Source organism: Salvelinus fontinalis, chromosome 23 (assembly GCF_029448725.1).
Source record: "Salvelinus fontinalis isolate EN_2023a chromosome 23, ASM2944872v1, whole genome shotgun sequence".
Taxonomy (NCBI): domain Eukaryota; kingdom Metazoa; phylum Chordata; class Actinopteri; order Salmoniformes; family Salmonidae; genus Salvelinus; species Salvelinus fontinalis.
The window spans coordinates 21,746,706-21,772,933 of record NC_074687.1 but is presented as its reverse complement, the minus strand read 5'-3'; the positions used below and the strand labels follow the sequence as shown (position 1 = coordinate 21,772,933).

The 26,228-nt window shown below is 43.9% G+C and overlaps 1 long non-coding RNA gene across 1 annotated transcript; it reads right to left on the bottom strand.

Moving 5' to 3' along the window:
- Window positions 1–20,090: 20,090 nt before the first annotated feature.
- LOC129821526 (uncharacterized) lies at window positions 20,091–21,689 on the bottom strand. The gene is made up of 4 exons (XR_008754343.1): window positions 21,611–21,689; window positions 21,240–21,523; window positions 20,480–21,160; window positions 20,091–20,198 (listed from the first exon to the last, which is right to left on the bottom strand). It is a non-coding gene; the product is annotated as an uncharacterized LOC129821526 (long non-coding RNA).
- Window positions 21,690–26,228: the final 4,539 nt, after the last annotated feature.

Sequence of the window (26,228 nt, the reverse complement as noted above, 5' to 3'; positions counted from 1 at the left end):
GGGGAAATTCTGTGCAGGGACACTCAAAGTCAATCTTAAATGAATCATTCTTTATTATCAGCGCGCTGGAGAGGTTCCAACCAATTCAATGCACCAGGTTCACATGTTGATCAGGAGCTCTCCTGGGGCAATCCAGTTAGATCTCTTATATACTGGTTACAGACACGTTACATAGGCATAGTTCATAGAGTTGGTTCCAGCATGTCTGGCACCGTCTCCTATGTTAATTTATAGAACATATTCTGGGCGTTCTGCCAGATGGTCCTAAGGAGGAAGTCATGTCACCCCCCCCCACACATCTTTACCAAGCACAGGCAAGAACCAAGGATTATTTATGACACTAAGACAAGATGAACATTTTCAAAACTGTCTCTTCACAAGATACAATTTTCCATCACATTACCTTCAGAAGAATATCTCTTCCAGCGTGTGATACAGTGAGCTACCAAAGTATTGGGACAGTGACACATTTTTTGTTGTTTTGGCTCTGTACTCCAGCACTTTGGATTTCAAATGATACAATGTGTATGAGGTTAAAGTGCAGACTGTCATATCGGATGAACCATTTAGAAATTACAACACTTTTAGTACATAGTCCCTTCATTTTAAGGGACCAAAAGCATTGGGACAAATTCACATATGCGTATTTTGAAAGTAATCCGAATTTTAGTATTTGGTCCCATATTCATAGCACGGAATCATTAAATCAAGCTTGTGACTCTACAAACGTGTTGCATGCATTTGCTGTATGTTTTTGTTGTGTTTCAGATTATTTTGTGCCCAATAGAAATGAATGGTGTCATTTTGGAGTCACTTTAATTGTAGTAAAGAACAAAATAGAGCAGAAACATTTCTACATCCATGTGGATGCTACCATGATTATGGATAGTCCTTTATGAATCGTGTATAATGATGAGTGAGGAAGATAGACACACAGATTTCATACCCCCCCCCCCCCCCCCCCCCCCAAAAAAAGGCTATTATTGTCATGGTGAGAGGGTGAGCATGTCTTGATATTAGCTTGTCTAACTTTTTCACTCATAATTATTCACAGTTCATTCAGGACTATCCCTAATCATGGTAGCATCCACATTAATGACATTAACATTAATTGTTAAGAAAGTGAGAGCAACATGATTTCCCTACCGGATCTTGAACCCAGGCCACCAGCATCAATGAAAAACACCCTAACCCCTTTCCCAATAAGGGATATCTCTGGAATATGTGCTTATTGAGCCATGTCCAGAAGAAACCGTAAACCCTCCTCCCTAGGCACTTGTGTAGATCTGAAACAACTTGATAGGGGTAAGCAATAGGCTGAAGGCAGTAAATATTTGAAGTAAATCTCAGCTCTGTTAAAAGAACACTCAATAAAATATTTTATTGATCATAGTGATTCAGTGGTATCATTAAAATGGGTTAATATGCCCCAACAACATTACACCACTATACAGATAGCCTTTCCATTTCTGAAATAAGTAAATAAAATCAATGATGAAAATAGATGAACTGATAGCTTACACTGACATGGGGGTGTAGCAGGAAGATCAGAGTATAGTGAACCAATAGATTGTCAGTTCAAATCCCAGAAGAGGAAAAGTTGAATAATAATTACTGTATAAATGATCATGCACAGTGTAGTCAAATATGTATGATGAAAACACTGTAAGCCCATACATTGGCAACAGAAAAAGAGCTGTCAGTGGTTCATTAATTGGCTTGGCAACAATTATGTGATGTGTAATGAATATTTCTTTGGATACAAATGTTCTTCCAAATTCCCATAAAACGTGTCCAGAACATATATTATATTCTGAGAATATGGCAAACATGTTCTGTGTATGTTTGGTGGGACATTGATGGAACATTCTCCTAACCCTCAGAAATCTGGACCAATGAAAGTTATTGCAATGTTCCCATTGAACTAAGTTCTAAGTTCTATTTGACGTTAAGGGAATGGTCTCATGGAAAGATTCCTTTTACTTCACAAGAACATTCCTCTGAAAACTTTTGTTAACCTCACTAGGGTATGTGGGACGGTAGCGTCCCACCTCGTCAACAGCAAGTGAAACTGCAGGGCGCCAAATTGCAGGCAGGCGGGCGGGCGGGCGGACGGACGGACGGTGGTCATCCACTGTAGCTTACCTGTAGAGACAAGGAACAGCATGATGACCACAGACACCAGGTCCCAGAACAGGAGAGTTTCCATGACGATATTGGACGTAGCTGACTGACAGAGAGAGAAATGGACAGAGTGGAGTGGAACGTCAGAGTCTGAGATCAGTGTCATAGCTAGCTAACCAGGAACCACTCAGAGAGGGCGGGACATGAACATTTCGGTAGTCTGAGGAGGATGGAGAACAGAGGAAGTGATCGTGTGAGAGAGAAGCACAGAAGTGAGTTTGTCTGAAACAATAATGTGATGTCTCGGAGTTCAATGGCTGTGATGTTTCAGACAAACTCAATTTCATATCCAAAGTCTCATTCCCCATCGATGATCCCGTCCCCGAAAACTGTCAGATTGAGCAATAGATTCTTCCCCTAGACCATCAGGCTGCTGAATAGCCACTAAGCAGCTATATTCTCCCCTGTCCCCCACCTGCCACCTGGACTTACCCACACACCAGGGTGTCACCAGTGTTTAATTTTCATGTTAGCTCTAGTGTTATTGTTTTCCATCAGGAGTGTGACACTAAACACTTGTGGCGAGCAGAATCAACAACCTCTGCATCATTCAAGACTGTTGCTTTGTGAGAAGGTGGTCAAATTCACAGTTAGCCATTGCTATGTACATGCCAGCTGAAATGTGCCCAAGACCTTGCCTTGGCTCCAAGTCTGAGCAGGTCCACCGAAGCCATGGCCCAGTGAGACACGGGTGCCGGCCCACATAGATGGAAACATAAAAGTCAGAGCCTTTTGGGTAAAACACTGGGGTAAATCCTCAGTGGAAATGCACCAAGAGAGTGCAGGAGTCTGGCCTAGTGAATAACGGGGATTTGAGCCCTGTCTTGGCCACTCTGTCTGAGCCATAGAAATTGATTATATTAAATGTTTTATGATCTGAGCCCCTTCTATCTAACCTCTCTGTATTTCACAAAGTCATTTCATAAAAGAAACCACATAAAGTTCTGCAACTCTAAGGGGTCTGACACCCCAGAACATACTACACTCTGAACTACCTCAGTGTAGAATGTCATACATGACATTAAGATCAGTTTCACATTGACTCAATCACATTAAATCACTTGGTGTTTTTCAATGCTTTTGACCATTTAGTTTTGGTTATTGATCTTTACATTTGGGATGAAATGATCAACTCAAGAGTCTGCCTATATGCGATCCATAGGTAACTATTCGTTTTGCTAGTTTGTTAGTTTATGTGTGTACTGTCCCATATAACTGTTGACAATTTTATGTTAGTCTAACATACAGAGGTGTGAGACAATCATGCATAAGAGTGGCTGGGGTAGTCAAACTGATACAGGATGTGTTTGTGTGGTCTTAGAGCGAGAGGGGGGGGGGGGGGGGGTAGAGAAAGTGTAAGATTGAGAGAGGGAGAGAGAGAATGTGTTTCTATGTGTTTTTTTCTTCTTCTTTGAAACAGTGTTCTGAGGAAAAGAAAGGGTGTCGGGTTACATTTTGGAACATGCACTCATCAATTCCATTCAGGTGCTGCCTTGACTTTAACAGAGAGATAGGCATCTGTGGAGAGCTATTGAGTTCAGGTCAGAGGAAGTTACTGTTTAGCACTTCCTGAAAACCCTGAGGGTTCGCCAGTAAGCAGGGCAGCAGGTAACGCATACTTCGTGCACATGAAACAAACAGTAAACGTGTTCACTTAAGTACACCGCTCACACAACCACAGAAACACACACGCACACACTCACACAATTAAATAACGTTGAAATAAACTACAAAAGTTGAGTTATGTCAACCTTCTGTGATTCAAATCAAATTCTCCACCTATGCATCATAGTTCTATCATCACATACAGATAGTGGTTTTGACTCTTGCATCAACCATTTTTATCTACTTTAATGTTGGCTAACCACACACTGCCTATATCAACCTGGCCAAGGCTTTCGACTCTGTCAATCACCGTATTCTTATCGGCAGACTCAACAGCTTTGGTTTCTCAAATGACTGCCTTGCCTGGTTCACCAACTACTTCTCAGATCGAGTTCAGTGTGTCAAATCGGAGGGCCTGTTGTCCGGATCTCTGGCAGTCTCTATGGGGGTACCACAGGGTTCAATTCTCGGCCGACTCTTTTCTCTGTATACAGTATATCAACAATGTCGCTCTTGCTGCTGGTGATTCCCTGATCCACCTCTATTCAGACAACACCATTCTGTATACATCTGGCCCCTCTTTGGACACTGTGTTAACTAACCTCCAAACGAGCTTCAATGCCATACAACACTCCTTCCGTGGCCTGCAACTGCTCTTAAACGCTAGTAAAACTAAATGCATGCTCTTCAACCGATCGCTGTCCACACCCGCCCGCCCGCCTAGCTTCACTACTCTGGACGGTTCTGACTTAGAATATGTGGACAACTACAAATACCTAGGTGTCTGACTAAGTACACTCTCCTTCCAGACTCATATTAAACATATCCAATCCAAAATTACATCTAGAATCGGCTTCCTATTTCGCACAAAGGCTCCTTCACTCACGCTGCCAAACATACCCTTGTAAAATTGACTATCCTACCGATCCTCGACTTCGGCGATGTTATTTACAAAATAGCCTCCAACACGCTACTCAGCAAACTGGATGCAGTCTATCACAGTGCCATCCATTTTGTCACCAAAGCCCCATATACCACCCACCACTGCGACCTGTATGCTCTCGTCGGCTGGCCCTCGCTACATATTTGTCGCCAGACCCACTGGCTACAGGTCATCTATAAGTCTTTGCTAGGTAAAGCTCCGCCTTATCTCAGCTCACTGGTCACGATAACAACACCCACCTGTAGCACGCGCTCCAGCAGGTATATCTCACTGGTCATCCCCAAAGCCAACACCCCCTTTGGCCGCCTTTCCTTACAGTTCTCTGCTGCCAATGACTGAAATGAATTGCAAAAATTGCTGAAGTTGGAGACTTATATCTCCCAGTACATCTACTTGCACATCATCATCTGCACATCTATCGTTCCAGTGTTAATTTGCTAAATTGTAATTACTTCACTACTATGGCCTATTTATTGCCTTACCTCCTTACGCCATTTGTACACCCTGTATATATACTTTTTCTATTGTGTTATTGACTGTACGTTTGTTAATTCCATGTGTAACTCTGTGTTGTTGTTTGGTTCGCACTGCTTTGCTTTGTCTTGGCCAGGTTGCTGTTGTAAACCAGGCCAAGGTTTAGTACAGGTTTCTGTTACAGGAGAAAGAGGGGGTAGAAAGAAAGAAGGGGATAGAGACATAGAGAGAGAGTGAGGGGGAAGAGGAGGATAGGGGAGAGAGGGGGATAAAGAGGGGAAGACCAAGATAAGGGTGGAGGTATGCCAGTGCTACAAGTGAGATGATAGTTACATATACAGTGCATTCGGAAAGTATTCAGACCCCTTGACTTTTCCACATTTTGTTACGTTACAGACTTATTCTAAAATTGATTACATTTGTTTTTGCCTCTCATCAATCTACACACAATGCCCCATAATGACAAAGCAAAAACAGTTTGTTTTTGTGCAAAAATACAAAATACAAAAAAACGTAAATATCTAATTTGCACAAGTATTCAGCCCCTTTACTCAGTACTTTGTTGAAGCACCTTTGGCAGTGATTACAGCCTCGAGTGTTATTGGGTATGACGCTACAAGCTTGGCACACCTGTATTTGGGGAGTTTCTCCCATTCTTCTCTGCAGACCCTCTCAAGCTCTGTCAGGTTTGATGGGGAGCATCTCTGCATAGGTATTTTCAGCTCTCTCCAGAGCCACTCCTGCGTTGCCTTGGCTGTGTGCTTAGGGTTGTTGTCTTGTTGGAAGGTGAACCATCGGCCCAGTCTGCGGTCCTGAGTGCTTTGGAGCAGGTTTTCATCAAGGATCTCTCTGTACTTTGCTCCATTCATCTTTCCCTTGATCCTGAGTTCCCTGCCACTGAAAAACATTCCCACAGCATGACGCTGCTACCACCATGCTTCACCGTAGGGATGGTGCCAGATTTACTCCAGACGTGACGCTTGGCATTCAGGCCAAAGTGTTCAATCTTGGTTTCATCAGACCAGAGAATCTTGTTTCTCATGGTCTGAGAGTCCTTTAGGTGCCTTCAAGCAGGCTGTCAGGTGCTTTTTACTGAGGAGTGGCTTCCGTCTGGCCACTCTACCATAAAGGCCTTATTGTTGGAGTGCTACATAAATGGATGTTTTTTATTTATTTTTTTTATTTAACCTTTATTTAACCAGGTAGGCAAATTGAGAACACGTTCTCATTTACAATTGCGACCTGGCCAAGATAAAGCAAAGCAGTTCGACACATACAACAACACATAGTTACACATGGAGTAAAAACAAACATATAGTCAATAATACAGTGAAAAAAATAAGTCTACAGTATATACAATGTGAGCAAGTGAGGTGAGATAAGGGGGGTGAAGGCAAACAGATATATGTATAAATAAATAAAAATATAAAAAGGCCATGGAGGCGAAGTGAGTACAACACAGCAAGTAAAATAAAAACTAAAAAAAACACTGGAATGGTTGGTTTGCATTGGAAGAAAGTGCAAAGTAGAGACAGAAATAATGGGGTGCAAAGGAGCAAAATAAATTAATAAATAAATACAGTAGGTAAAGAGGTAGTTGTTTGGGCTAAATTGTAGATGGGTTATGTACAGGTGCAGTAATCTATGAGCTGCTCTGACAGCTGGTGCTTAAAGCTAGTGAGGGAGATAGGTGTTTCCAGTTTCAGAGATTTTTGTAGTTCGTTCCAGTCATTGGCAGCAGAGAACTGGAAGGAGAGGCGTCCAAAGGAAGAATTGGTTTTGGGGGTGACTAGAGAGATATACCTGCTGGAGCGCGTGCTACGGGTAGGTGCTGCTATGGTGACCAGCGAGCTGAGATAAGGGGGGACTTTACCTAGCAGGGTCTTGTAGATGACCTGGAACCAATGGGTTTGGCGACGAGTATGAAGCGAGGGCCAGCCAACGAGAGTGTACAGGTCGCAGTGGTGGGTAGTATATGGGGCTTTGGTGACAAAACGGATGGCACTGTGATAGACTGCATCCAATTTATTGAGTAGGGTTTTGGAGGCTATTTTGTAAATGACATCACCGAAGTCGAGGATTGGTAGGATGGTCAGTTTTACAAGGGTATGTTTGGCAGCATGAGTAAAGGATGCTTTGTTGCGGAATAGGAAGCCAATTCTAGATTTGACTTTGGATTGGAGATGTTTGATGTGGGTCTGGAAGGAGAGTTTACAGTCTAACCAGACACCTAGGTATTTGTAGTTGTCCACATATTCTAAGTCAGAGCCGTCCAAAGTAGTGATGTTGGACAGGCGGGCCGGAGCAGGCAGCGATCGGTTGAAGAGCATGCATTTGGTTTTACTTGTATTTAAGAGCAGTTGGAGGCCACGGAAGGAGAGTTGTATGGCATTGAAGCTCGCCTGGAGGGTTGTTAACACAGTGTCAAAAGAAGGGCCAGAAGTATACAGAATAGTGTCGTCTGCGTAGAGGTGGATCAGAGAATCACCAGCAGCAAGAGCGACATCATTGATGTAAACAGAGAAGAGAGTCGGTCCAAGAATTGAACCCTGCGGCACCCCCATAGAGACTGCCAGAGGCCCGGACAACAGACCCTCCGATTTGACACACTGAACTCTATCAGAGAAGTAGTTGGTGAACCAGGCGAGGCAATCATTAGAGAAACCAAGGCTGTCGAGTCTGCCAATGAGGATGTGGTGATTGATAGAGTCAAAAGCCTTGGCCAGGTCAATGAATACGGCTGCACAGTATTGTTTCCTATCGATGGCGGTTACGATATCGTTTATGACCTTGAGCGTGGCTGAGGTGCACCCATGACCAGCTCTGAAACCAGATTGCATAGCGGAGAAGGTGTGGTGTGATTCGAAATGGTCGGTAATCTGTTTGTTGACTTGGCTTTCGAAGACCTTAGAAAGGCAGGGTAGGATAGATATAGGTCTGTAGCAGTTAGGGTCAAGGGTGTCCCCCCCTTTGAAGAGGGGGATAACCGCAGCTGCTTTCCAATCTTTGGGTATCTCAGACGACACGAAAGAGAGGTTGAAGAGGCTAGTAATAGGGGTGGCAACAATTTCAGCAGATAGTTTTAGAAAGAAAGGGTCCAGATTATCTAGCCCGGCTGATTTGTAAGGGTCCAGATTTTGCAGCTCATTAAGAACATCAGCTGACTGTATTTGGGAGAAAGAGAAATGGGGAAGGCTTGGGCGAGTAGCAGAGGGGAGGGCAGTGCTGTTGTCCCGGGTAGGGGTAGCCAGGTGGAAAGCATGGCCAGCCGTAGAAAAATGCTTATTGAAATTCTCAATTATAGTGGATTTGTCGGTGGTGACAGTGTTTCCTATCTTCAGGGCGGTTGGAAGCTGGGAGGAGGTGTTCTTATTCTCCATGGACTTTACGGTGTCCCAGAACTTTTTTGAATTTGTGTCCTTCTGGAAGGTTCTCCAATCTCCACAGAGAAACTCTGAAGCTCTGTCAGAGTGACCATCGTGTTCTCGGTCACCTCCCTGACCAAGGTCCTTCTCCCCCGATTGCTCAGTTTGGCCGGGCGGCCAGCTCTAGGAAAAGTATTGGTGGTTCCAAACTTCTTCCATTTAATAATGATGGAGGCCACTGTGTTTTTGGGGACCTTCAATGCTGCAGAAATGTTTTGGTACCCTTCCCCAGATTTGTGCCTCGACACAATCCTGTCTTTGAGCTCAATGGACAATTCCTTCGACATCATGGCTTGTTTTTTTCTTTGACATGCACTGTCATCTGTGGGACCTTATCTAGACAGGTGTGTGCCTTTCCAAATCAGGTCCAATCAATTGAATTTACCACAGGTGGACTCCAATCAAGTTGTAGAAATATCTAAAAAATGATCAAAGGAAACAGGATGCACCTGAGCTCAATTTTGAGTCTCATAGTCATGAGTCATTGGGCTTGAATACTCATGTAAATAAGGTATTTTATTTTATTTTTAATACATTTACAAAAATTTCTGAAAACCTGTTTTTACTTTGTCATTATGAGGTACTGTGTTGGGTTGAGCATGCATATATGGACACAGAGACAGGAAGGTTCTAGTCAGAAAACACAACTTTACTAGGCAACAAAATAAACATAACAACAAAATAACTTGCTCTGTCCTTCTTATATTCTGCTCTGTGCCTCCGGGAGCTTTGTTCCCATTTCTAGGCTCACTCCTTGCCTCTCTCTTTGTCTCCCTCGCGGTGTGCCATGGTGCTCCCTTTATGTGGCCTGCACGGCTGGTTGGCACTCTCCCCTAATTATCTCTACTTGGGCTATCAGTGTTGGGCTGCCCAGCCCGTGTACTCCTAGCAGAGGGAGCCAACATCGTGGCAGGTACCTCCCCTCTATCACCAACCCCCGGGGTAGACCTCCCGGCATACCTGTCCCTCAACGTGATCAAGACAAAAGGAGATGATTGGGGACTACAGAAAAAAGAGGACCGAGCATGCCCCCATTCTCATCAATGGGGCTGTAGTGGAGGAGGTTGAGAGCTTCAAGTTCCTTGATATCCACATCACCAACAAACTAACATGGTCCAAGCACACTAAGAAAGTCGTGAAGAGGGCACGACAAAACCTATTCGCCCTCAGGAGACTGAAAAGATTTGGCATGGGTCCTCAGATCCTCAAAAGGTTCTACAGCTGCATCCTGACTGGTTGCATCACTGCCTGGTATGGCAACTGCTCGGCCTCCGCCCGCAAGGCACTACAGAGGGTAGTGTGTACGGCCCAGTACATCACTGGGGCCAAGCTTCCTGCCATCCAGGACCTCTATACCAGGCGGTGTCAGAGGAAGGCCCTAAAAATTGTCAAAGACTCCAGCCTCCCATGTCATAGACTGTTCTCTCTGCTACCGCACAGAAAGTGGTACCAGAGCACCAAGTCTAGGTCCAAGAGGCTTCTAAGCAACTTCTACACCCAAGCCTTAAGACTCTTGAACATCTAATCAAATGGCTACCCAGACTATTTGCGTTGCCCCCCCCTTTTACACCGGTGCTACTCTCTGTTGTTACCATATATGCATAGTCACTTTAATAACTCTACCTACATATACATATTACCTCAATTACCTCGACTAACTGGTGCGCCCACACATTGACTCTGTGCCTGTATATAGTCTCGCTATTTAATTACTTCTTATTCATTTTTTTAACTGCATTGTTGGTTAGGGGCTCGTAAGTAAGCATTTCACTGTAAGGTCTACACCTGTTGTATTCAGCGCATGTGACTAATAAAATTGGATTTGATTTTGTCATGTTTTTATTTTAGCCTGCCCTTCCCTTATCTAGACTGAAATAATATAATTTCAGCAGTCCTCTATTATGATTAAAAAATTATATCTCACATAGCTCATATATGTATCTATTGTAGGTCCTAGGATACAACAATGAATCATGTGGAACAAATAAATGCCATCAAAGGATACCTTACAACTTACAAAAATGAACACCTTGTGAAACAGCTGTGAAAACCAACCTGGCAATATTTAAGATTTGAATACATAAACTTTGATCGTTTTTGGTACAGTTGTGTCATTAATTTATTTTCACAGATTTTTTGTGCACTCACATGGCAATCATAGACTAAAATACTGAATTAAGGTGTGTGGAATTCTACCTGTCACTTGTTCTCATCAGGCAGCCAGTCTCAGAAGGGGAACTTGAAGAAGAGGGAGACTGCAAAGTCCAGGCGCTGCTGCTCTCTCTGTTCTGAGTGTTTGCAGTGCTCGTGTTTTTAGTTAATCTGTGCATCTCACATATTATGTGCCCAGTATGATAGAGCAAGAAAACTTTCTTAGCAGATAATGACAACATGACAACAACAGTAGCTGTAGATGATGTAATGAAAAGCTGGAGCGTGGTTGGTAATGGAGGACATCCGGTGGATCCATGTCTGGGTGTTGGGCAGAACCCCTAGCTCCTGGAGAACAAGAGCAGAGTTAAAGGGAACAGGGTAGGAGACAGAGACATAACAAGCAAACACACAGGTTACACTTTACTGTGAGAAAATTTGATGGATTAGTGCAGTGTCATAAAATAAATTAACAGCGGGCAATCATTTTTACCTGGTCAAAAACCTCCACATCCTTCTCAGTCCGTGCCTGAAGGTAGTACTCGAAGGCGTTCTGATCTGGATCGACAACTTCCACCACATCAGGTGGGTTTCAGTGATCTCAAACCTCTGGCAGGCTACACAGTGTTCAGACCTTTACGCAAAAAGTGACAAAATGTTATTTATTTCACTTGCCCAGCTGTCCACCTCCTTGACAATTCCCCGTCAGAAAAAGCGTAGGTTGATTTTGGCATTCATGCACTTCACTCTGAAATGGCCAGCATGCATCTCGGTCAGCACTGCCTACTTCTCCTTAATACAAATCACCCTCTTGTGTGGCTGGCCATCCTTCCCCGTAGGTAGATATGATTGCCTAACAAGTTGGAAGAGAAGAGTTGTTGAAATACTCAAGTCTAAGTATATTTACACTGCTGTCTTTCTCTCTCTATTTCTCTCTCTCTGTCTGTCTTCCACTCTCTTCCCACCTCTCTCACTTTCGTCCTTTCTGTCTCTCCCCCCCCCCCCCCCCCCCCACTCACTCTGTGTCTGTCTAGCGAAGACACTTAGTTTGCACCTATCCATTTGATTGATCAAGGTTTAACTTATAGCTAGGCACCTCAATATGACAGACATAACTACATCAGTGGATTCTGCTGAGGGGAGGATGGCTCATAATAATCTGGAATGGAGTCAATTGAATGGTATCAACCACATGCAAACCACGTGTTTGATACGATTATATTCACTCCATTCCAGACATTATTATGAGCCATCCTCCCCTCAGCAGCCTCCATTTAACTATATGTATAGCTAGCAACTAGCTAACGTTAGATGGAAAATGGTTGTTGAAAAATGGTTGTACATAGCTAAATCCGTCCAGTTATCTAATTGAAGTTAACTGCTTAACGTTACCCTGAATTGTGAATTTTCTGAATGTTGTGCCTCTTGTCGAGATCAGGGGTGTCTTCATAGTACTTCGCCTGGTTTGAAAGATAAAAGAAAATATCCTCGAGGGATGCCATTGAAGTGCTAACTACATAAAAACAGAAAGCTGCAATAGCAGTTACAGTAGCTTGCTTGCTTGCTAGCTAACTAGGCAGAATGAGGTATATAAGTATAGTAGCTAGCAACATCAATCTATAAAAACAGCTTAAATGATTTATTCCTATTTAACAATATGTACTTAAGACAAATACATGGTAAAGAAAGTGTTCTCTTTCCAGTCTTTCGGTGCTCTGAAGCAGCAGGTTATCACTGTCAAAAACACCGTCTTTGGAGAGCAATTCTGAGGTAATAATTTTGAGCGTACTGAGCAAGCGTTTATGCAGTGAAATAGAACACGAACTGCCCGCGCCCTCCTACTAGGTAAATTAGAGCCAAGCAACAGCCATAAACCAACATAGCAACGGACGCTTTGTTTCATTACGTAATCCGTTCAGAATGTTGCAACAGTAGCGATAACTCATCGAATTACATTGTGATGTAGAGGTGTACACTATTTGGCAGAAGGACACTATTTGGCATGACAGGCCCCCAACCTGTGACTGAAAGAGAAAAACAATCACAGGAACCAGACGGTGACAAGGCCATTTGTGTCCTTACCTCTTGCCATCCACACAAGGGGGGCATGGTCAGTAATTAGGGTGAACTTACCCCCGAGGAGGTAATACTTGAGGGTGTCCAGCACCCATTTCACGGCGAGGAACTCCTTCTCGACAATAAAGTACTTATTTTCCCTCAGGAGGAGTTTCCTGCTGACATACATGATGGGGTGCTCCTCACCTTCCTGCTCTTGGGATAAGAGGGCTTTTACCCGTGTTTCAGATGCATCTGTCTAGACCAGGAGGTTTTTTGAAAAGTCTGGGGTGACGAGTACCGGGTGCGAACATAGAGCTTCCTTCAGGGCCTGGAACGCTGCCTCTGTGTCCTCCGTCCATCGCGTCTGTGAGGGGAGAAGCTATTGCTGCAAAGTTAGGTGCGAATCAACTGTAGTATCTTGCTAACCCCAGGAACGACTTCATCTCCCTCTTGGTTCTTCACATTTCCCTGCCCAATTTGATAGCCCAAGCACTACACCTCGGCGTAGCCCAGCTTGCACTTGTGGGGGTTCACGGTCAGCCCTGCATCCTTTAAGGCATCCAGCACCACCTCTAACCTACAGAGATGAGACTCCCAACTGTCACTGTGCACGATTATATCATCCAAATAAGCAGCAGTGTACTCACGTCGTGGGCGCAGGACGCGGTACACGAGTCGCTGAAAGGTCGCTGGGGCCCAGTGGAGCCTGAATGGAAGAACCCGGTAGTGGTATACCCCCCCCCCCCCACCCCCCCGGGAGGAGAAGGTCATCTTCTACCGGGAGCCCGCTGCCAGTGGCACCTGCCAGTACCCCTTCGTCAGGTCCAGGGTGCTGATGTATCTTGCCTTCCCCAAGCAGTCGATCAGTTCGTCCACCCTGGGCATGAGGTAGGTATAGAATTTACTGACCTCATTCAGGCCACAGAAGTCGTTGCAGAAGCGGACGGTTCAGTCCGGTTTCAGCACTTTAGGGCTAGACCACTCACTGTGGAACTCCTCCAGTACCCCCATCTCTAGCATTGGTATCACTTCCCGCTGGACCGCTGCCCTCCGGGCTTCTGGTATCCGGTATGGCCGTTTACTGACTTTTTCTTCCGGGCGTTAGTGGATATGATGTTCCACAAGATCCGTACGCTCTGGCACCTCTGAGAACACTGCTATACTTGTCGTGGATAATCGTCTCAGAAATATAACACTCTTACAAGAACTAGTGAATTCAATGTAGGCTTTTAATATAAAATATCAGAAGCCGTGTCAGTACGTGGAAAAGACCAACTTCCATAAGCACTGGCTCTGTTCTTATACACACACATCAAATGAGTCCATCCCATATCTCTCATTTTAGACTTCCTGCTTGTTCATGCCCAATAACACCTGTATCCGCTCTTGATTAAATTACAAGGGTGCCAGGACCCTCTCAGTGTCCTAAAATAAATATGTATTATGCCTATAGTCCATCTGTTGGTCATTTGGCTGGCCCCCTCCTTTGTGTGTCCCTCTGACCTGTGTATGTCCAGCCATTCTATGCACTTATGGCCTTGCTTTAGTTTCCTGTCCTAGACAATAGACAATGTACTTTAAGTGTCGCCTCTTCCCTTTTCTCCTTTTTTGCTCAATAGTGTGATATCCACCTCTATATGTAACAATAACTCCTACATATTATGCTTGACCAACTCTAGGAGCGATTGTCATTGGCTCGGACTGAGGTCTTCCCCCATGGAAACGTCGACAGAGGGTAGGTTCTGCTCTGGCCGGGTCCACGTTGGGCACAGTGCCTCTCGTGCGTGCCACTTCTTCAATAGATTCACATGGTAAAGCCGGGGGGGTTTTCTCTGCCCCGGTTGGCGGACCTTATAATTGACGTTGCCTAACCGCTCGACGATGTCGTAGGGCCCATGCCACGTAGCCAAGAATTGCACTCCGTTGTGGGGATCAGAACCAAGACCTTCTCACCCGGAACTCTCATGGTTGGGCCCCCCAGTTGTATACATGCTCCTGGGTGCGTTGCGCCTGCGCCATGTGCTCCCTCACCACTGGCCAAATCGCCTTCATCCTCTCCCTCATCTCCTCCACATGTTCCACCACACTGCGAAGGGGGGTCAGTTGGTCCTCCCAGACCTCCTTAGCTAGGTCCAGCAATCCGCGGGCTGACGGACATACAGGAGCTCAATCGAAGAGAGCCCAGTAGACGCTTAGGGTACCTCATGCACCAAGAACATCAAGTGGGGCAGCAGCTGGTCCCAGTTCCTCCCATCTCTCTCGATTACCTTCTTCAACTTCTGCTTTAGGGTCTCATACACATGGGTCCTCACCTGTTTGATTCATAAAAGATTGCAGACATCTTTCATTACACGAGACATGAAAGAGTACTCTTTTAATTAAACTCAGAAAATAAAAACTTCAGAAGATTCCATGTGTGCGTCTTTAAAATAAGCATCTCCAACCCGTGAAAAACCTACTAAAACTAAATGAAATAGAACACTCACAATAAATCAGACATAGCATTTTAAAAACACCAACAAATACTAATTACACGTGTGTTGTTTGTGGATGCCTGCAAACCGTGCGGCAAAACAAACAAAAATGGCCAGGCCGTATTTCATTTGGTAGTTGACGGCCTAATCCGGATACATTTATACTAACTACACTGCAGAATTTCACTCACTGCTCTCCCGAATACTTTTCTTGCCTCACACCCAAGCTAACTGGCTAAAGTTGGCTAGCTTGCTAGCTAATGCTACTTCCAGACAAACAAGAAACACTTCTTCACTCTCCATTCTACTCACCTAACAGAGCTGGTTAGGCTTTTTACATGTTTATTCAAAACATTGGTGACTAACTGTGCTGCTGGCAATAATTAAAATTACGTTACCTCCCTAACATTTACTGACACCGGCCATATTTAACCGCCGTTGAGCATTCATGTAAGTCGCTCTGGATAAGAGCGTCTGCTAAATGACTTAAATGTAAATGTAATGAATTCATCAGCTATTCTACGCTCTGGAACATTTAAACCAGTGCTCTAAAATCCGAACAAAATAGCCTGAGCTAATTTATCAAGTACCCAATTTAACAATGTCCATACTAAAATTACTTCACAAATAGTACCGTTAGTGCGATTACGCTGATAGAACGCTATCATCAATGAGCTGGTATATTGAGGTAATGATTCTTTATATCACTGGCCCGGGTATCCTGGAAGGATATTGACCTCATCCCGTCAGTCGAGGATGCCTGGTCGGTCTTTAAATGTAACTTCCTACCATCTTAAACAAGCATGCCCCTTTCAAATAATTTTGAAATAAGAACAGATATAGCCCTTGGTTCACTCCAGACCTGACTGCCCTCGACCGGCACAAAAACATCCTGTGGCGGGCTGCACTAGCATCGAATAGTCCCCGCGATATGCAACTTTTCAGGGAAATAAGGAACCAATACACGAAGTCAGTCAGGAAAGCAAAGGCTAGCTTTTTCAAACAGATATTTGCATCCTGTAGCTCTAACTCCAAAACATTTTGGGACACTGTAAAGTCGATGGATAATAAGAGCACCTCCTCCCAGCTGCCCACTGCACTGAAGCTAGGTAACACTGTCACCACCGATAAATCCAAGATAATCGAGAATTTCAATAAGCATTTCTCTACAGCTGGCCATGCTTTCCTCCTGGCTACCCCACCCCGGCCAACAGCTCCGCACCTCCCACTGCTACTTGCCCAAGCCTCCCCAGCTTCTCCTTCACCCAAATCCAGATAGCAGATGTTCTGAAAGAGCTGAAAAACCTGGACCCGTACAAATCAGCTGGGCTAGACAATCTGGACCCTCTCTTTCTAAAATTATCTGCCGCCATTGTTGCAAACCCCATTACCAGTCTGTTCAACCTCTCTTAGTTATCGTCCGAGATCCCTAAAGATTGGAAAGCTGCCGCAGTCATCCCCCTCTTCAAAGGGGATGACACTCTACACCCAAACTGTTATAGACCTATATCCATTCTGCCCTGCCTTTCTAAAGTCTTCGAAAGCCAAGTTAACAAACAGATCACTGACCATTTCGAATCCCAACGTACCTTCTCTGCTGTGCAGTCCGGTTTCCGAGCTGGTCACGGGTGCACCTCAGCCACGCTCAAGATACTAAACGATATCACAACCACCATTGATAAAAGACAGGACTGTGCAGCCGTCTTCATCGACCTGGCCAAGGCTTCGACTCTGTCAATCACCGTATCCTTATCGACAGACTCAACAGCCTTGGTTTCTCAAATGACTGCCTCACCTGGTTCACCAACTACTTCTCAGACAGAGTTCAGTGTGTCAAATCGGAGGGCCTGTTGTCCGGACCTCTGGCAGTCTCTATGGGGGTACCAAAAGGTTCAATTCTCTGCCGACTCTTTTCTCTGTATATATCAACGATGTCACTCTTGCTGCGGGTGATTCCCTGATCCACCTCTACGCAGACGACACCATTCTGTATACATCTGGCCCCTCTTTGGACACTGTGTTAACTAACCTCCAAACGAGCTTCAATGCCATACAACACTCCTTCCGTGGCCTCCAACTGCTCTTAAACGCTAGCAAAACCAAATGCATGCTTTTTAACCGTTCGCTGCCCGCACCCACCCGCCATACTATCATCACTACTTTGGATGGTTCTGACTTAGAAAATGTGGACAGCTACAAATACCTAGGTGTCTGGCTAGACTGTAAACTCTCCTTCCAGACTCATACTAACTAAACATCTCCAATCCAAAATTACATCTAGAATCGGCTTCCTATTTCGCAACAAAGGCTCCTTTACTCACGCCGCCAAACATACCCTCGTAAAACTGACTATCCAACCGATCCTCGACTTCGGCGATGTCATTTACAAAAAAGCTTCCAGCACTCTACTCAGCAAACTGGATGCAGTCTATCACAGTGCTCTCCGTTTTGTCACCAAAGCCCCTTATACCACCCACCACTATGACCTGTATGCTCTAGTCGGCTGGCCCTCGCTACATTTTTGTCGCCAGACCCACTGGCTCCAGGTCATCTATAAGTCTTTGCTAGGTAATGCTCCGTCTTATCTCAGCTCACTGGTCACGATAACAACACCCACCCGTAGCATGCTCTCCAGCAGGTATATCTCACTGGTCATCCCCAAAGCCAGCACCACCTTTGGCCGCCTTTCCTTCCAGTTCTCTGCTGCCAATGACTGGAACGAATTGCAAAAATCGCTGAAGCTGGAGACTTATATTTCCCTCACTAACTTTAAACATCAGCTATCTGTGCAGCTAACCGATCGCTGCAGCTGTACATATCCCATCTGTAAATAGCCCACCCAATCTACCTACCTCATCCCCATATTGTTTTTATTTACTTTTCTGCTCTTTTGCACACCAGTATTTCTAGTTGCACATCATCATCTGCTCATCTATCACTCTAGTGTTAATTTGCTAAACTATAATTACTTCGCTACTATGGCCTATTTATTGCCTTACCTCCTCACTCCATTTGCACACACTGTATATAGACTTTCTTTTTTTTCTATTGTGTTATTGACTGTATGCTTGTTTATTCCATGTGTAACTATGTGTTGTTGTTTGTGTCACCCTGCTTTGCTTTGCTTTATGTTGGCCAGGTCGCAGTTGTAAATGAGAACTTGTTCTTAACTAGCTTACCAGGGGCCTGTTGCACAAAACTAGGATAAGGGATTAAGCCAGGATATCTTGGTGATCCTGGCTCAATTGATCCGTAATCCGGTTGCACTAAAGATGGATAGGGGGCAGGAGGATATGTTATGGTATAAATTACCATGGAGATTTATTCTGTGGAGCTAGCCTGCTCCAGACCAGGCTAAATTCCAGGATCTATTTAATCTCATCCCTAATGTCAGTCAGCAGTCACCACAAATGGAAACCAATAGTTATTTCACTGCTCACTATACATTATCACATATAACTAGACCCACTGTTATTATTTAAACGTTTGTGATCATTAATTTCAATGATTTTGGATAAAAAATGATTTTTAGATGATGTTGCTATCATTAGATAATTTACAGTTTCCCATAGAATATAAGGCTATATATAAAATGATAGAATATTAGGGCCACAGAGGGGAAAAAAACACAAGTCATAATATTGTAACCAGTTGTTTTAAAGGAGGACAGTTGTTAAAATGACAGATGTGGGGCATTTCGTGAAATTGTACTTCAGTATGGTTTCATAAACAAAGACATGCTGATGTGCCAGAATATTAAGTATCACATTGTCATAAGTATCAAAACTGTAAAAACAATATGTAGCTTTTCTGCAGAAAGAACCAGCCTCATAAATGTATGACTTTATCCTTTTTCTTCAGTGTGGCCCTAGTACTCTGTCATATAAACAAATACACATTCCATATGAATATAAAAACACAATGTGTAACATTATGTTCCTTTATTGAATAAGGACAAAACAAAGCAGGTAAACCATCAGCTCCTTTCGAAACTGAAGTCACAGTGACTCTACAAGATGGAAAGCACAGAATCCAAGCATATTATACAAAATGATACATACACATTCAAAGGTCTGTATATAACACACCCTGCATGTCTGCACACTAAAATAAATGCAGGACAAATCCATACACATCAACTGAACAGACAAATGAATGGATGCAGTAGCCTCCCTGCAGCCTTGTATTACACACAGTATACCGCACAAACATCATAAGAGGCCAAATTCGTCAAAAAACGAACCCAAAAAAAACCAAATTCCTCTGCCACCGCAGGACATATTTAACCAAAATTGAAAGCACACATACTAACTAAAATAATTTAACACATATTGGTCCCTCAGCAGCCGACCACTGTCGTCATCAGGGAAGATTGCCGGATTGTCCCAGTCCATGGCTGGTGGCACTCTGGGGGCCCTCTCCTTCCTCAGGCAGGCCACATTGTGGAGGACAGCACAAGCCACAGTAATATCACATGCCCTAACAGGGCTGACCCTTAATTTGTGAAGGCAGTGAAAGCGTGCCTTCAGGAGGCCAAAGGTCATTTCAACTCTGGCCCTGGTCCTGGCATGGGCATGGTTGTAGGCCTGCTGTGCTTCCTGGGGGTCTGTGAAAGGTGTCAGGAGAAAAGGCTGGCAGCCATACCCCCTGTCTCCCAGCAACACACCAGAGAATTCACCTGTCAACACAAAATCTCATCATTACTACCTCATAAACACAGTGATATTCTTGACACAGCCATGATGGTTATAAATAGGGGTTGTGTGGCTTACCTTGTGATAGGCACTGATAGATTTCAGAGGCCCGAAAGATTCTGGAGTCATGGACTGAGCCAGGCCATTTTGCCACAACATTGCTGATCACACAGTCAGCATTGCAGACCATCTGAAATCATAAGATGAGGAATATTACACCAATCAATGCACATCACTGGCAATGCAGAGTGTTCGTCAATGGACAATATCAAAAAGTTATGTTCACCTGAACATTAATGCTGTGAAAGGATTTCCTATTCACAAAATCGGCCTCATGGGCACCTGAGGGGGCTTTTATCCTTATGTGTGTGCAGTCCACTGCACCAATGACATTGGGGAAACCTGTCACACAAAGTAATGAGTATCCTACTATGTGTTAACAGTTGTCCTGTAATTTGTAGATCCTCTTACCTGCAATCCTATAGAACTCCTCTTTGATGTCACAGAGTCTTCTGTGGCCAGGGAAGGAGATGAAGACATCTGCTAATGCTTTGATAGCCAGACACACACTCCTTATTGTGCGGCAAATTGTGGCCTTGTTCAGCATCCCCCACTGAGTACAGGAAGGCTCCACTAGCAAAAAAGCGCAAGGCCACACAAACCATTTGCTCCACACTCAGTGCATGGCTCCGTGCAGTGCGGTGCTTAATCCTGGGACCCAGTAGTCTGCATAGATACCTGATGCCATCTGCAGAAAACCTGTATCTTTCATATAGATGGTCATCAGGGAAGGCCAGTGGGTCCAACCGGTCCCTGAAGACCCTTTCTCGCCTGAAGGCTCTCCTCAGCACAAGTGCTTCTTCATCCACCACATCTCGCACGAATGGGCATGCCATTGTCAGAGCAGAAAGGAACACACAATTTTGGGCCTTCATATAGGCTAGTGGCCACACCTGGTGCTGGGGGGGTGGGCAAAAGAGGGCGATGCCTTATAACGATGACTTGGTTGTACTGATTGCTGGGAAAATAAAAAAAAACTTAGAAAGATGCCACCGTCCTGTGTGCTCACAATAAGAGCTCATATGTCATGGCTCACTTGACTTTACGAGAATATACCTAATTTTTATTTTGAGCTGTGTCATCTTCTTGGAGCTGGGGGAGGAAAGAAAAATAATGATTAATACATTTGTGTTACAGTTAGCATACAGTGTACATTGAAGGCATGTCTCACCTCCCTCTCAAGTTTTTTTATTTCAAGGTCCAGTTTCCTAATTGTCCTCTTTTTTATTTCGGACTCCAGTGCAAGATTTTCCATCTTTTTCTTCTTGTACTGAATGTCTATGTCTGCCAGTTCTATTTGGCGCCGGAGGTGGTTGCCATACAACTTTCTGATAGCTTGTGAGCTCTGTGAACACAATACAATTAGCGCAGCTGGAATTTGGCAGGATGTGGTGTCCTTTTATTAATACGCACTATGTTGCCAGGCTGGTTTTCCCACTGTATAGCATCTGGGTCCTGTAAAAGAAATTAGATTTTTTGATTTTGATGAGGACTCCTCACCATTGTAGAGTAAATAGTACTTTCACAGTCTTAACATGATACCTCATGCCTTCTGGAATCCAGAAAGATGGTCTCCTCCTCATCATCGTCTCCATCATGTGCTGTTGCTGCTGCACTGGGGCCTTCACCCTATCACATTTAATCGGATTCATATTGAAGCTAGTAGACAAGACATGCCAGGCCTACAGTATGCCTTTGATGGAGTACTCACTGGATCAGCATCGTCTGGTGCTTGTGCTGGTGGCTCTAACAGGAACACAGTGCTGCCAGACACTGCAAGGCAATAGGTAAACCAAAGTCAGACAGTCCAAATTGATTCAATATGAATGTGGTTGTATCCCATGTAGAGATGGAAGGACATACCTTGAATGAAGCGGGTGGCATCTTGGGAGGAACCTATGCTCGTCTCTTTCCCCCCAGGGATCCCCTCTAAGACGGGCCTGCCTTTATTTAGCTCCAAGGCCATGTCCTCTGCTGGGGTAAGGTCAGCCTTTGGTGACCCACCACCCGTGCCTTGTCTGTGGGTATTCTTTTTCACTGCTAAAACAGTACAGACAATGTGTGAGCAGGCACCTTCTGGGTACAATATATGCTTGTGCTTTGTTAAATATTAGTCAGGGACCATACCATTCTGCAGAATGTTCTTGTATTTGATTTTGACCTGCTGCCATGTCCGTTTTGGCCCGTTCATGTTTAATCTACACACACACACACACACACACACACACACACACATTTAATGGAGTCACACTGCAAAAAATTACTTGGTATTTGTCTTGTTTTCAGTAAAAATATCAAAACATTTATCATAGCTTTATACAGTGTGATGGAGTTACTTTACACAATTTCACTCATATCTGCAGTGCATTTCAATTAAAAATTTAACCGTTTCATAATTACAGTACAACTGCATTTTTGGAGATGTGAATTAAATATTTGAATTGTAATTGTGATGTTTCAGCGGAGCGGTGACTGTGTAATTGTGCACTACTTACGCATTCAGGCGGTCTGCAATACTTTGCCACGCTTTTTCTCTTTGCTTTATCACTGTGGCGGTGTTGCCTTTCTTCTTAATTATATCTTTTACCTCCTCGTATGCCTCCATGAGGATTTGTGCTTCCGACGGGGAAAAGTACGCGGCTCTAGTTGCCATGGTAAATCAGTTAATCTGTGATCTGTGGCGGGGTCTATTTGAGTGAGCCGTGAGCGCGCACCTATCCAGGATTGGTTTCACCTGGCTTAATGAATCCGTGTCTGCTCATCCTGGCTTGGTCTTTGTGCAACCAATTAAGCCTGGACGCACATGTTTTGGCTTCATTGAGCTCAGCTGAGTCATTTATCCCGGATGTCTTAATTCTACTTTTGTGCAACAGGCCCCTGGTTAAATAAAGGTGAAATAAAAATAAATTAAAAATTGTGCAAAGTCACAATTACATCCCTGAATTCTATTAGATTGGAATTTTCCTTTCAGCAGGTTTTTTTTTTTTTTACCACCAAGTCATCACTTAATCAGTTGCCAGCCCAAGCTCCATAAACACTCCTCTCAGTTATCAAATCAAACTTTATTTGCCACATGCGCCGAATACAACAAGTGTAGACTTTACTGTGAAATGCTTACTTACAAGCCCTTAACCAACAGTGCAGTTCAAGAAGAAGAAAATATTTACCAAGTAGACTAAAATAAAAAGTAATAATAAAAAGTAACACAATAACAATAATAATAACGAGGCTATATACAGGGGGCACCGGTACTGAGTCAGTGTGCAGGGGTACAGGCTAGTTGAGGTAATCTGTACATGTAGGTGGGGGCAAAGTGACTATGCATAGGTAACAAACAAACAGCAAATAGCAGCAGTGTAGGAGAGGGGAGAGGGAGGATGTGAATTTACATTGATGTAAATCAATGGCTATCCGGTGGCGATATTTATGAATTGTTCAGCAGTCTAATGGCTTGGGGGTAGAAGCTGTTGAGGAGCTTTTTGGTCCTAGACTTGGCGCTCCGGTACTGCTTGCCATGCAGTAGCAGAGAAAACAGTCTATAACTTGGGTGACTGGAGTCTCTGACAATTTTATGGGCTTTCCTCTGACACCGCCTATAATATAGGTCCTGGACTGCAGGAAGCTTGGCCCCAGTGATGTACTGGGCCATTCGCACTACCCTCTGTAGCGCCTCACAGTCAGATGCTGAGCAGTTGCCATACCAGGCGGGGATGCAACTGGTCAGGATGCTCTCGATGGTGCAGCTGTAGAACCTTTTGAGGATCTGGGGACCCACGCCAAGTCTTTTCAGTCTCCTGAGGGGGAAAATGTTTTGTTGTGCCTCTCTTCACGACTGTCTTGGTATGTTTGGACCATGATAGTTCGTTGGTGATGTGGACACCAAGGAACTTGAAACTCTCGACCCGCTCCACTACAGGCCCGTCAATCTTAATAGCGGCTAGTTCGGCCCGCCTTTTCCTGTAGTCCACAATCAGCTCCTTTGTCTTGCTCACATTGAGGAAGCTCACTCTGACCTCCTCCCTATAGGCCATCTCATCATTGTCGGTGATCAGGCCTACCACTGTTGTGTCGTCAGCAAACTTAATGATGGTGTTGGAGTCGTGTTTGGCCACGCAGTCGTGGGTGAACAGGGAATACAGGAGGGGACTAAGTACACACCCCTGAGGGGCCCCAGTGTTAAGGATCAGCGTGGCAGACGTATTGTTGCCTACGTTCCGTCAGGAAGTCCAGGATCCAGTTGCAGAGGGAGGGGTTTAGTCCCAGAGTTAACTCGGAAAGGAGAGAGAGTGTCCTAAGAACATTACTCTATTAAATAAAACAACCATTTGGTGCATAAATATAACATAATCTTGTAATATTTCTACCACAAGGTTTACAATATAATTTCTACCATCCTAGCCAAATTTCCTCATCTGTTTTGGTACTTCCCTTTTGCACTACACTTTTCTGTGTGCTAACTTTTACTATACCACAGTACAATATAGTCTTCCAGTCTAACTGTCTATCCTCACCTCTATCCACCATTCATAGTGACAATAGCGGTAGGTGGATTGTGTGTCCATGAAAGATTGCATGAAATAACAGTGAAGACATGAGACACACTGCTCAAAAAGCTCCCCTATTAATAACGTAGACCAGCCTACAACAATGAATAATTGCATTATTGTTTTCAAGTGAGTACAAAATTCAACTCTAGGCTGCAGTGAAAATGTCATTTGAATAACGGTGTAAAATCCCTGTGATTTGAATGTTTCTTTGCATTTGGATAAGTTGTGGGTCTACTCTGGACAGTATATAGCATCTAGAAAGGCACAGTAGCAGGCCAGTCTGGCTGTATTATTGCTTCTGGTACTTAGATGCGCTGCCTATTGCAGATCATCAAGGCATCCTGTAATAACGTGGCCACATATGCCCCCTGCAGGCAGAGTTATTCAGGAAAGCTTAAAGACGCAATATGTAACTTTTTGGGCGCCTTGACCAAATTCACATAGAAATGTGAGTTATAGATCTGTCATTCTCATTGAAAGCGAGTCTATGAAGCAGTAGATCTGTTCTATGTGCACTAGTTCTATGCGTCCCGTTCTTAAATTTCGTTTTTTCATCTTTTACCTCCGGATTTGTTCACCAGCTTGAACCAGCTGAAAACACAATATTTTTGGTTATGGAAAATATATTTCACAGCGGTTTAGTTAATGATTATCTACACAATACTTGCTTGTTTTGTCACAAAAACTAAAATTTGGCAAACTATTTGAATTTTTGCAACCAGGCAATCCGAGCAGCTATTCATCGCGCACCTAGAACCTAACGCTTCAAAATAGCCTAAATATTTATCAAGTAACTTTTAAAATATATTACATTTTATATGTGGCCAAACAGTCACAATGCTTTAATCTGATTAGGCTACTTCAAAAGTCTCCTGTAGGCATGTGCAAGTTTGTCCAAAATCTGATTCCAGCATCCTCAAAACACTTGACACTAACCAGGTTCCCATTCAACCTTTTTAAGAAAGTAAAGCACATGTCGGATGAAAAATGACAGGCCTGATGGAAACAGCATTTGTGTCTGTAAACTTTCCAAATGTTGACAAAACAAAATACAAAGTGAGATCTTTTTGTGATGGTAAAATTCAATATGCGAGAATTGCCGGTGGAAATGCTTTTATGCACAAATATTGATATAATTACCATCATATCAAAGTAAAATTGTAGTCACGCGATGACATGTCGTGTAGTCCTGCCACTACGACCCCGGGAAGCATGTGGTTTATTAGGCTACAGATGAAATAAGTTATGATGAACTTCGCCGGGTGGTGAAAGTGCAGGGTGATGAGCTTGATGTTCTTTTTCAATAAATATTGAGGTTCTTGATGCTTTGATAGATGCTTGGCTGCAATTTGACAAATACAAATAATATTGCTCTTTTGTCCATAATAATCTCATGTAGTCTATACTCGCACTCTATCTGTGAGCTGTTGGCTAGAGCACAAGTGCCAAGACCAGAGTGAGCACATTCGCTATACAGTGCATTCAGAAAGTATTCAGACCCCTTGGCTTTTTCCACATTTCATTGCGCCTTAATCTAAAACGGATCAAATAGTTGTTTTCCCTCGTCAATCTACACACAATACCCATAATGACAAAACAAAAACAGGTTTTTA